Source organism: Nicotiana tabacum, chromosome 6 (assembly GCF_000715075.1).
Source record: "Nicotiana tabacum cultivar K326 chromosome 6, ASM71507v2, whole genome shotgun sequence".
NCBI lineage: Eukaryota > Viridiplantae > Streptophyta > Magnoliopsida > Solanales > Solanaceae > Nicotiana > Nicotiana tabacum.
The window spans coordinates 121,029,886-121,039,994 of record NC_134085.1 but is presented as its reverse complement, the minus strand read 5'-3'; the positions used below and the strand labels follow the sequence as shown (position 1 = coordinate 121,039,994).

The 10,109-nt window shown below is 38.0% G+C and overlaps 1 long non-coding RNA gene across 2 annotated transcripts in view; it reads left to right on the top strand.

Moving 5' to 3' along the window:
- Positions 1–8,904: 8,904 nt before the first annotated feature.
- LOC107800927 (uncharacterized) overlaps positions 8,905–10,109 on the top strand; it is a 41,990-nt gene continuing 40,785 nt past the window's right edge. For both annotated transcript variants that reach the window (XR_012710678.1, XR_012710677.1), the window contains exon 1: positions 8,905–9,439. This is a non-coding gene — a long non-coding RNA (uncharacterized LOC107800927). The remainder of the gene's footprint in view (positions 9,440–10,109) is intronic.

The window sequence follows — 10,109 nt, the reverse complement described above, 5'->3', positions numbered from 1 at the left end:
GAGACTCAACATAGGGGTTGGGTCTGTCTAGGACAGGTATACCAAAAATGAAAAAGACCATCATGATGCATCTTATGTGCTACATGTTGCATTTAGTCAAGGGAAAAAGGGTTATTTGGCGGACCAATGATAGCTAAGGGTAGATGAAGAAATGAAAAAAGAAAGAATAAAGGAAAAAAAAAGAGGGTGAAGTGTGAAGATAAGGCGAGTGGGGCCCGATTATATTTTTTGTCACATTCTTGTTAAAAAAAAGAGAGCTTGAAAATTTAAAAAAAAGATATTTTGCATTTTTTTCATCATTTTCCGTAATAATCCAAAAGAAGATACATGTCTCATCATTGTTTTTTTTAAAAAAAGATAAAAAATATGTTTTCTCTAAATTTGTTGGCTTTTTTTAATTCTCGCCCGTATCCAATCTGCCCGAACTACGCATACCTGATTCTCGTCTTTCGGGGCGTGATATGTAGGCAACCCACATAGGGTACGGTCTTCCTAGTAAATCTTAGGTTCTTGGCTTTGCGGGGTCATAGCCAAATTTTGCACTTCTAGCCACCTTGTGGCCAAATAAGCCAGTTTGCAAAAATAGCCTCAACCATGTCTTCCATGTGTCCAGTAGGGAGTGTTATTGTCTCACATAGTGTTGATTTAAAGTTTTCTCATACAGGTGTGAATTTATTTACCGAAGTTTGAGCATGACAGACAGCCTGTGACCATCCGGTCATGATCGCTCAGTCAGGAGTTGCTTGAGGAGATTTGTTTTACTTTTAAGTTTTGAGTCTGTTCTTCATTTTATTTCGTCTTTTACTTTCTAGTTTTGTACAGTAATGTCAAGCCTTTTGTTATTGTATTTTCTGCTTTATATTTGGAAAATATGTTGTAACTCAAAAATCCAAAAAAAGAGATGTTGCATTTTATATTTCGTTATAAATTTTCTTTAGAATACTAATTCTAGAAATGAGAAAATTTTGAGGTTGTTTTTCCTTTAGGCAATATCTAGGATTAAAAAAAATTATTTTATTTTCATTAGAACTTTAGGATATTGTACATAGAAAAAATACTTTATCTTTTGTTTATCATTAGAATTTTTTTTAGGTAATCAAAATTGAAATCCAAAAGCATTTTATTTTATCTTGTTCATTGCTCGTTTCGAAATATCGCGTCAGGGTATCAAATGAAAAATTCAAAATATGTTTCTGTGGTTTATTGTTTATATTTCCTCCTTAAAAAAACGAATCAAAAAATATTTTTTTTCTCTTCTAGGGTTTACTTTAATAATTTTCCACGGGGTATTTGTCTTGAAAAAATATATATGAACGTTAAGCTTGAGTTTAGAATAGGTTATAGAACATTAAGTCTAGAAAATTCAAAAAGAGATTTGCTTCTTTTATTTTCATTTTCTCGTCAGAGTAGTCATTAAGGTAAAAAGAAAAAGAACGTTAGTTTGTTTACTTTATTCTCGTTCTTCCAGAACTACGCAAAGATCTGATTCATGCGGCGTCATGATACGTAGGCAACCAACATAGGGTTCGATCGAATCATTTTTTTTACTGTTAAAAGAAAAGAAAAAAAAGGAAAAAAGGGAAAAAGAGAGAAAAAACAGAGATGAAATTGTGGGATGTGAGAAATGAGGGGAAAGAAAAGAGTGAAATTAGAAAAAGAGGAAGGAAAATGATCAAGCAAGTGCTAGAAAATCAAAGAAAATAGAGGTTGAAATGAACAAATTGGGATGATGTCAACTGACCTTTGTACCCTCGAAGTCATTTTAGAACCGATAACTGTGGCTAGGTGCATTGCACATAAAGTGAAATTATCTTATGTTAAATGCTCTAACGCTAACGTGATGGCTTCATTTTGTTATATTCATAAAAGAAGGGTGGTTGGTTTATGGTTTTAAAGTGGTAACTCTTCTCTACAATATAAAGTCGAAGGCAATGGCAGACAACAACAGAACTGAGTTGGTTGATACCAGCGCTCGAAAGCAGTTGGTTGAACAGGACAATGGGTTGGTTGAAGTGGTAAAGATGTTAAAACAACACATGGCTGATATGTATAAGGCTTGGATGACTGGGAAGGCGCTACCCCCGCCACCACCTAGCTTCCTAGATGCTGCCTTTACCCAAACTCCGAACACAATGCCAGATGATCCTCCATACTCTCGAGATCCACCCGCTTATCTCCAAGCTCATGATGCCCAATATTACCCCTGAGAGGTTGCCCACAAGGTTCCCTACTCATACAAACAGGGCCCCAGGGATGAGCCTCATGTTGAAAATGAAAGGTTCACAGGAAGAAAAGGGAAAGATGGGGCACCCAGGAGGCTGAAAGGCATAGAACAGTCCTTAAAGAACAAGCAAGCAATGGGAGACCAGGGAAGCATGGCTTACAAAGAACTGTCTGTGTCCCCTGACGTTCGCTTGCCCGCGGGGTTTAAAGTGCCAAAATTTAACTTGTATGATTGGTATGGGGATCCGGTAGCCTACCTAAAGGTTTATTGCAGTGAAATGAGAGGTGTTGGAGAGAAATATGACTTGATGATGGCATATTTCAGTGAGAGCCTGACTGGGGCAGCTCTAGACTGGCATGCTCGTCAAGATGTTGGTAAGTGACCTACATTGGGTGACATGGCTCAAGATTTGTTCAAAACTTTCAATACAAATTAGGCGTTACCCCAGACCGCTCCTCTATATCTATAATGGGAAAGAAGCCGGAGGAAAGCTTTAGAGAGTTTGGGCTCAGATGGAGGGAGCAGGCTGCTCGAGTCAATACCCCGATTGGTGAAGAAGAAATGGTTGAGTTTTTCCTACAAGCCTAGGGGCCCACCTACTTCAGTCATTTGATCCCGTCCCTAGGGAAGCCTTTCACTGATGTGTTAAAAATGGGGGAGCTAATAGAAAAAGGAATCAAGTCAGGCAAAATCATGAGTTGTTCGAAAAATATTTAGAATATCCCAGTAAGCTTGGGTGGAAGAAAGAGAAACAAAGAAGATGATCCAATAGGCTTTTCCGATCAATACTTCCAGCCTCAACATCGCCCCCGTGGATATCCTTATGCACCAGATGATCCTCCCCAATGCCACTTCTCTCCACAGAACTCTCAAAGTCGTGCATCACTCTCCCAGTACCCAGCTCCACAAAATGCCTATCTACCTCCACGAGCCTACTGAAAACCCCCTAGATCATGTTTTCGGCCCAATCAAGCCTTTAAGAACGGGAGGTTACGGAAGAAGAATACCTTCACTCCATTGGGAGAGTCATATGCCAGTCTGTTCCAGAGGCTAAGGATATTGGACATGTTGAAGCCGACCCAGATAAAAAATGCCAGACCCTCTTCCAAAGAAGTTTGATTTTTCTCAAAGGTGCGCATATTGCTCGGATGCCCTAGGGCATGACATAGAGAAGTGTTGGAATATGAAGAACGCAATTTAGAAGCTTATTGATGCAGGCAACATTGTCGTGCAAAATCCAGATGCAGCAGACACTAGCCAAAGTCAGTCACCTGTGCATAATGAGACGCATATAGTGGGTATGATTTATTTTGAAAAGGAATGTGATAATTCTTCTGGGATCCTTGGAGGTCCACGTGCTACGAAGCTTTCAGCGCTATCAGAGGTTGATCCTAAGAATGAGCAGGCAAAGGGAACCCAAAGACAATCGGTTCAGAACAATGTGATGGAGGTTTGTGAAGGTCCTAGCATTGTTGATGCAGAAGTCAGTGGCTAATATGTTGAGTTTGATGGTTGGAAAAACGCTCTTTTCTTGGTTTGCCAGGGAGGAGTTTTGGTGGTTTATTTTGGTGTCATTTCTGCTGTTCGAGTTATTTCAGGTTTGTAATTCGGATATTCCCTTGCAACTCAAACCCTTCTATCCTTTTATTTTGCTTAGTTTGTTTAGTCATAATAGCCTGTTTAGTGTTGTCTAGGTTTGTTCTAGGTTCGTAACCTCGGTTTAGTTTGTTTGTTTTGTTGTCTAAACCCTTTCACCATCTATCTAATTGCATTTTCTGTTTTCTGTGATTTCTAGTCATTTTCGTTTAGTTCTCTTTTCTTTTATAGTTCTTTTCCTGTTGACTCTAGTGATATGACATGCACGCGTAATTCTCAGCCTGATTTTAAAAGTCAGTTTAATCACGAAGCAATGAAACAATGTTGAAGATGTAAGGACATTTGAGGGAAATAAGTAAAGGCATTTTGAGATCACTTCAAGCCCAAATTGTGTGAAACTGGGGCGGATAGAACATAAAGAAACACTATTGAAACGCATCATGCCGTGTCATATTGAAGCTAAAGGCAAGTTTTCCCCAAGTTGGCAGGGGCCGTTCGTGGTAACGAGAGTGTTTTCCAATAGTGCTTTGTATTTAACAGATGTAGAGGGCAAATATGTGGATATGGTTATCAATTCTAATACAGTCAAAAGATATTGTGTATGATTCCTTTGGTTTATTTAATTGTGTTTGTTTGTACTGGGCATGTTTTGAAGATTGGAATGATGAAGGCATTTTGTTCTGCTATCTAAACACTTTATCCTTTGTTACCCTTTTGAGCCTTATTTATTTCTTTTTCATACCCCTCTTTTGGAATCAGTGGTAAAGTTCAGAAACGCAAGTGCAAAATATAAGTAAAGGACAAAAAAAAGAATGAAAAGAGAAAGAAAATAATGAAGAGAGAAAGAAAAGAATGAAGAGAAAAAGAAAAAAAAAGAAAAAGAGAGGAAAAAAACAACAAAAGAAAAAACAAAAAGAAGAAAAGAAGAGAAAGAAAAGAAAAGAAAAATCACAACAAACAAAGTAAATTCCTATGACATGAACTACGCTCGACCTGATTCCTTTTAAGGATATGTAGGCAGCCTCACGGTTCGGTCCCATCAAAATAAAATTCCAAAAGTACCCAAGCAAAGAAACTGGGATAGAAGTTGTGGTTGTTGTAGGAAATCTGATTCCGAAAGTTGTAATTTTGAACCTAAATGAGTTGTTTTGAGCCTTTTGATACCCTTTCTTTCTAACCCTATCCAAAAACCCACATTACGGTCCAAAGGAAGACCTTCCGATCAGTCTTTGAGAAATGCCAAGTCAAGCAAGTGGAGGTGATTCATATCAAGGGCAACACTCTGGTCCAAGCAGAAAATAATGAAAATGAGAGAGTCTTATTGGTGAAAACCCCCACGGGCACCGTAAGGTGACAGGAGCTAAGAGAAGTCAAAAATGAGAGAGTCTTATTGGTGAAAACCCTCACAGCCACTGTAAGGCGACGGTAAGTTGACAAAAAGAACAAAATGAGAGAGGCTTGATGGTGAAAACCCTTCGGGCACTACAAGTCGAATAAGGATTGTGAATTAGATTGGATAATTGGAGCATTGAAGCCAGTTTCATGGTTTAGGGGGTATAACAGGAGTTGAACATCAGACTTGCTCAACAGAATAAGCCACATGTGCATGTCATGGTCATTAGAGTTGGTATCCACATCTGATAGGTTTCTACTTTGTAGTTTTCTTGTTAGGGATCATCTCTTTCCTTTGTCCTTTACTCTATTCCTTTTGTCTTGTTTACTTCCTTTTCTTGAGTCTGTAAGGTCAAAATAAGTGAGAAATGACTTCAAAATTTGCCACCAGCTTTCCAATTTCACAAAACGGGATCTAGCCAGCACATCAAAGTGGCATAAGTTAAGAAAGAACGACGTGCGCACTGAGTTGGTAACAATCAACATACTTTGGGATTCATGTGAAAAACAAAGGTTTGATACATATCAATTCATGGACAATGCAACAGATGGAGGGTGTTAGGAGAATAGATTAAGGGTATTTTTGTGATAAGATTGACAGAGAAAGTGGTTAACCAATAACAAGCAAGGTCTTTCAAGTGAAAATCAAAGTTATCATGGCAAGTGAAGGAGCAATAGACCTCGAGGCCAATGCCAGTGGGTTAAGTCAGGAAAGAACAACATGCACATTGAGTGGACGGTAATTGACGTGCTTTGGGATTCATGGGAGACACAAAGGTTGGTAAATGTCAGTTCATGAGTAATGCAACAGATAGAGGGTATTGGGTCTGAACGGAGAAGAGGTATTTTCTGTGATAAGGATGACAGAGAAAGTGATTAGTCAAGGAACAAGCAAGGTCTTTGAGTGGAAATCGGTTATCATGAGAAGTGAAAGAGCAACCTCCCTCAAAGTCAAGGCCAACCACCATATTTTAAACTGACAAGATTTTTCTTTGATTTGAAACAGGGGGCAGGAAATTTTGTTTGTTTCGGAGAAACCCACTGCAAGGAAAGGCAAGAACCAGATAGGTTTGACCGCAAACTCTCAGGACCCTCCTGGATAATGGAATTTAATTTATAGTTTTCAGGACCCTCCTGGAAAATGGGACCTAGTTTAAAGTTCAGAAATAGCATAATCTAGCATAAATGTATCCCAAAGGAATATAAGTTAGCTTAGAAGTTTGCATGCTCGAGATAGGATTCAATTAGGAGTTTTCAGGATCCTCCTGAATAATGGGACATAACTTTAATATTTCAATTAGATAACAACATTTAGCGTAAATTCTGCTGTAGGGTAGTATAATTAAGCCATAAAAGTTGTCACTCTTAAGATAAGACTTGATTTTTGATTTTCAGGACCCTCCTGGATAATGAGATTTAATTTAAAATTTTCAGGACCCTCCTAGTTAATGGGATTTAGTTTTTTTAAGTTTTCAGGACCTTCCTGGATAATGGGATCTAGTTTTTAAATTTTCAGGACCCTCTTGAATAATGGGATTTAATTTTAAAATTTCAGGGGCCTCCTGGATAATGGAGTTTAATCTTAAAATTCTCAGGACCCTCCTGGATAATGGGACTTAGTTAAAATTCAAAACGTTCATGAGTAACAAGATCTAGCTAGGCTCTACCTTGAGGAAATATAAGTTTGGCTTTGAAGTTTTCATGCTTGGGATAAGATTCAATTTGAAATTTTAAGGACCCTCCTAAATAATGGGACTTAGTTTAATACCTCCCTTAGATGCTAAGATTTAGAATAAGTTTCACCGTTAGGAAGTTGAATTTAGCTCTGAAATTTTCACCCTTAAGATGAGATTTGATTTTAAATTCCAGGACCCTCCTGGATAATGGGATTTAGTTTTAGGTTTTCAGGACCCGCCTGGATAATGGGATTTAGTTTTAAGTTTTCAGGACCCTCCTGGATAATGGGATTTAATTTTTTGTTGTCAGGACCCTCCTGGATAATGGGATATAGTTTAAGACTTTCTTAGATAACAAGATGTAGCAGGAGTAACACCTTTAGAAGATATGATTTAGATTTTTAAAGCCGTCATTTAACTAGGAGTTTTTATGACCCTCCTGGATAATGGGATCTAGCTTTTAGAGATATTTGGTAACATGATTCAATGCGCCCAGCATCAAACTGGGGCAGAAAATTTTCTTCGTTTTTGTTTATTTTGTGGAAATCAAGCGCCCACCAGGAGAACAAGGGAATACATTTTAAGTTTTGGTAATCAGGCGCCCACCTAGAGAACAAGGGAATACATTTCGAATTCGGCAATCAGGCACCCACCTGGAGAACAAGGGAGTATAGTCCAAGTTTCGGGTTTCAAGTTCTTAGTGATATTTGGTAATATGTCAAACTCAGGTAGAAGTTTTCTTTGTTTTTGTTTATTTTTGGCAATCAAGAGCCCACCTGGAGAACAAGGGAATACATTCAAGTTTTAGCAATCAGGCGCCCACCTAAAGAACAAGGGAATACATTTCAAGTTCAGCAATCAGGCGCCCACCTGGAGAACAAGGGAATACTTTCAAGTTTCAGCAATCAGGCGTCCACCTGGAGAAAGGGGAAACATCTCAGATTACAATTCAAGTCAGCAACAAAAGAAGCTCGTGGCAAGAATGCGAGTCAACATCCCGAGATGATCAACAGAAGTTAGTCGCAATAAGGAAAAGGAGGGGAAGACAGGAAGTTAATCCAAATGCAGAAGTTGATGAAAGACGTGGGTTGCTCAAGACATGGCCGAGGTTACAAGCACTGCATGCCCGGTTTAGATCCGAAAAGCTGAAGAAGAATGAGCTAGCACCTGCAACTAGCAAGCGTCAAGGTTCAAATCCAAAGTCTGCATGAAGAACCATTCAAGACTCAAGATCAAGCTTCCGAAGACTTATAGATAGGAATCTTGTAACTCGTAGTTGACAGGCTTAGCTAGTCTTTTTCATGTTTTGATTTTTGATGTAATAACGGGACTGCGGACTGGAACCTCAGCGGAACGGCACCTCGACCAGCTCTCCACCTCGGCATACTCTGTCTTCTCACTCATCTTTGAACTACACTTGGCCTGATTCCTTTATAGCCAAGGATATGTAGGCAGCTCAGATACCAGGGCTCAGTCACATTCCCTTTTTCTCTTAGTTTTAGTCTCTCCAAATAAGGGTCGGGTCAAAAAACTTGTCTAGTCGATCTTTGTCTGAAAATACTTCGTCTTTCCAGTCAAAGAGGGGCAGTTGTAGACATGTGATTTTTGACCCTCCCCAAGATTTTTCATATTTAGCGCGTAAATATTTAATATAAGGCATAATATAGATATTTTAAGTAATTTTGACTCTTTTACTTTATTTTATTACAAAAAAATCAAAATTACAAAAAATAGGTTCATTAATATTTTGTAGTCATTTTTAATCTTGAAAAATACCAAAAAATAGTTTTGTTTTAACGGTCAGTCTTATTTTAATAGTTATTTTACTTGAGTAGGATTAATTAATAAATCAAGTAGTATTTTAGTCTCGTTCGCGGTGAGAGAATAAAACTTGGGCTCGAGCAACCTATTTTTAGGCCTGATTTTTAGACATAGCCCATAATCCCTAGGCCCATACCCTTTAACATAAAAAAACTATAAAACTAATTTAGACCTAAATTAAAGGGGGACAAAACAGAGGAAACAACGCTCATTCTCTGATCTTCTGAAAATCACCAGACCATTGGACCCCTTCCTTTCCAAGGAGCAACGACACTCCTCTCCTATCCTCTCTGCAACAGTGACCAGACCTCCCTTTCCCTAAGGTAACGAATTCAAATCCTCTTCCCTTAAGGTAACCAAAGATCAGGAATTCAAATCCTCTTCTGTGGATTTCTCAAAAATTATTGAAGCTTGGAACTGTGGTTGTTCATGGTTGATTATTGCTAGTCCATAGCCGCTGAGCTCCTATGCAGTTGAGGTTTCGTATTTTCTTGTAAACCAGTCAGAAATCTTTATATATATTGAAAGATTAAGTAAGGATTTTTCCTGATGTCCGGATGAATCTTGAAGTTCTTGAGCACTGTGGAACTGTTTTATTCTTGGATTTTGTTAACTAGAGGTGCTGCATTTTGTTGACTATTGCATCGTTTAACAATCATCCAAATTAGCGAGTTCAAGGCCGGAGTTCGGTAGATCCAAAGCTAATGCCTCGGTTCGATGCCCGCAAAAGGTCAGTGATTTTTCTCCTCTTTTCGATTCCGCAGGTCTAAGCATGTTTATAATCTGCATATATTGGAAAGGTTGTTGTTACTTCGCTCATTTCTTTTTACATATTTGAAGTGCATCTTACTAACCTCTGATGTAATTAATTTAAGCCATCATTCTGTGTTCGTTGTTTGTTCGGAATCATGAGCTAAGTATTTTTAGTAACTGTCAATGTATTAGGAATCATGTTTATAACTTCTCCATTTTAAACTAAAGCGTCAATTGATAGCATGTCCATATGTATTCACAAATGCATTGTGATTATCTCCTTTAAAATGGTTAAGACGTTAGTGTTATAACTTATAAGAATTGTTACAAAGTATAGGATACGGTTGTCTGTTCCATGAGATTTGAAACTGATTGAGGCAGCAGCCATCATCACATCTATTAAATTAGATGCTATGTCTTAGGAATTCAGCTAAGTTCTAATGTTAACTAACTATATAAATTCTATATGTTCTTTCTAGTCTGATATACAAAATCCTACGCTTTTGTTTAAATTATTGGTAGTTGGAAACAAGTTATAAGTGACTCTAAAACCTTTCTTCCCATTTTGTTGTATTAAGATATCTAATGAGCCTTTATTCCTGTTAGAAGCATATGTACTGGTCTATTTTGATTCATGTTTTTTTCTT